At 41.4% G+C, this 2,843-nt stretch overlaps 1 non-coding gene across 1 annotated transcript; it reads right to left on the bottom strand.

Moving 5' to 3' along the window:
* Positions 1–1,044: 1,044 nt before the first annotated feature.
* On the bottom strand, positions 1,045–1,126 carry TRNAS-UGA (transfer RNA serine (anticodon UGA)). Its single transcript has one exon. It is a non-coding gene; the product is annotated as a tRNA-Ser (tRNA).
* Positions 1,127–2,843: the final 1,717 nt, after the last annotated feature.

Genomic DNA, 2,843 nt, shown 5'->3' with positions numbered 1-2,843 from the left:
TCCAGGATCTGAGCTGTCAGCACAGAGCCGGAGGCGGGGCTTGAAGTCAGGACTATGAGATCATGACCTGAGCCGAAGCCGGACGCTTAACCGACTGAGCCACCCACCCACACAAATTTCTTTGTAAATAATACACACATTTTACAATGTTAAGCAAAAAACTGTTAAAACTATTAAAATCTTTCCAAATTCCACTACCCAGAGATAATAATTAGTGCTAACATTTTGATTATTTCTTTCCAGCCCCTAGTGTTTTTGTCCCATTCTTGCCATAAAAATGATTCTATAAATAGTTTAACAAAAATGTGATCATTATATATATTGTTTTCTAGTCTGTCCAACATTTCGGATTTGGCAAAACTGAGAAGGCCTTCTCATGTCATCACTATCATTTTAGTGGCTACATGCATGGTGTTCCATTCTGTGGATGTAACTATCATGCTATAGAAGTCAAACTTCAAATTTTTTTTATTGTTTCTCAATTCATACCACTTCTGGATGCAGTGGGGCAACTATTGAAGGTGATTCTGGCATTGAAAAAGAGGTGGCATTAACCTTGTCATCAGTTTTATTTTTATTTTATTTTTCTTAAGTTATTTTAATTCCAGGATAGTTAACAATATTCTATTAGTTTCTGGTGAACAATATAGCGATTTAACACTTTCATTCACCACCTTGTGCTTATCACTTATTTAACCCGTTACCACACTCGCCATCAGTTTTCATATGATAGCTTGTCTGGGCTGTGATAGCCCAAAACATTGTGACAATATTTACCTTATTTTATTTATATTTCGCGAACTTGCCTTCACATTGAAGACCAAGTTTCTGAAACCATTACCTTGCCGGCTACGACAAAGGAAGACTTTTCTCTTTAGCGTAAATACATGTTTGGAGCACTGCAACGTATTGGTTTTTCTTTTGACACATTAAACTTTGTAGGTGAGCCATTTAGCTCGCAGGAATGGGAAATGCACCAGTTCAAGTAAAGGTTATTGTTTTAAGGTGAACATTTAAAAAGGGAAAAAGGAAGCCACCCGCTTCCGCAGCGAGCAGGGTTCGAACCTGCGCGGGGAGACCCCATTGGATTTCAAGTCCAACGCCTTAACCACTCGGCCATCGCTGCCACGGAGACGATGCGCAGGCACAAATACTTTAGTACAATAACTGCGCGCAGGCGCGCCATACCCACCAAGAGGCGGAGCCTACAGACTCCTGAGCTCGGTTTAGAGAGGCGTCGGAAGCTGACCGTACAGCTTTCGTGAACTACATCGTGGAAGCTAAGAAATAGAAACTCCCTGAAGGAGTTTAAGTAGACTCTTTTAAATAGGAGGCCTGGGAAACCCTTGCCTTCGCTGCATTACGAAAATCACAAACTTGTTTGGCTTCTGGTCACTGACCTGATTTTTGCCCTCCCCCTTCCTCATTAGGTCATCGAGAGAGCTGTGAAACAAAGACTTCTTCTGTTCAGTTCTGCGGGCCCGCGCTCTGGAAAATTTCTATTTCTGCGGGGTGTGCGTGTTCTGCGTTCCCGCGTTGGCCGCGACGCCTCGAGCCCTCCTCTGTGCGGCATGGAGGGAGGCGTGAGGAGTCATGCTGCTACTTGTGGGCTCAACTCTCCCGAGCTCCTCCCCAAGCAGCCGTCTCTCATTACCCGCCCCCGCCCCCGCCCCCAGGGATCGCTTTACTGTTGAGCCCTGCTGGAAGAAATCGGGCCCTAAGTGTGGTCTCAGCTGTCAAGTGTTGAGGAGCCTGGAAAGTGGTTTGAAAACCAAGTTCTGCGCATTAGGTCTGCATTCTGCCTTTAAGTATCATTAGTTTCCTCCCTAAAGCGCTAGGCTCTTTTTTTGGTTTACTTTGTTGAAGCTCTAAGACCGGGTAGGTCCATTCTATGCCGCCTACTTTAGGGAACAGAGGCTCGGGATTGTGGCGCGTGGGTGGGTGCGGCAGACTCCAGGGTGCAAGCGCAGCTTCTTACCCGCGCACGTGGAGATACGCCCTCGCCCTCCCACCCCGGGCATCAAATGGTTGATGCAAGATTTGGGAAAAAAGAATAGGTAGACTTTTTCTAAATTTCTAAATTTCTTTTTAAATTTAAACTTTTAAAATTCTAACAGCGTTCATGGAAAGAGACTTCACCATGTATGTATCTCATAGTGTTACCTCAGGAAGGCAAATCCTTGCCTTTTGGAAACCTGGATGTTAAGTGAACTCACTTGATGTGTGAATTTTTTTGAGAATTTTCCATACTATTTTTTTTCATAATGTTTCTTTTAACTAAATTACGGTGCTAAGTGTCTAAACGGATTTAAAGGGGGAACAAAATAAGAATTATGAGAAAAATTTTTATCTAGTTTGAGATTTTTATTTTATTTTATTTTATTTTTGGTCTGTTTTTAATTTGACAAAGCTACAGGAATGGTCCCAATTTCTCTATGAATACTATACGGGAACAAAGTTACTCCTGACAATCCCAGGCATAAGTTTCACCATATATGTGAACTTTATTTGGCACTTTTCCAATAGAGATTTTCCAAGAAGAAATAATACCTTGTTCTTGTGCTGTGAAATAACCTATCATTTAATCTTACTATTATATTAGTTGTATCTTGATTTGGAAGTCTTCTTAAAAATTTTTTCTTCTGTGCAGTTGAATGATAGTATTTACTGAAAGCCTTTTTTCTTCCTTAACCTCCCCTACCCCTTTTAGGAATTGTCTTCACTTAAAAGCTTGACAGTAATGGGAATTTATTATGGTTACAATAATTTAACTGAGAAATCTACTCTGAGGGTTTCTTGTTCATTTTTTGGTTTATTTTTGTTGGGAAGAGAAGACTGCAAAG

Source organism: Puma concolor, chromosome D2, assembly GCF_028749965.1.
Source record: "Puma concolor isolate L17-30 chromosome D2, mPumCon1.1.hap2, whole genome shotgun sequence".
Taxonomy (NCBI): domain Eukaryota; kingdom Metazoa; phylum Chordata; class Mammalia; order Carnivora; family Felidae; genus Puma; species Puma concolor.
This window is presented reverse-complemented; position numbering and strand designations above follow the sequence as displayed.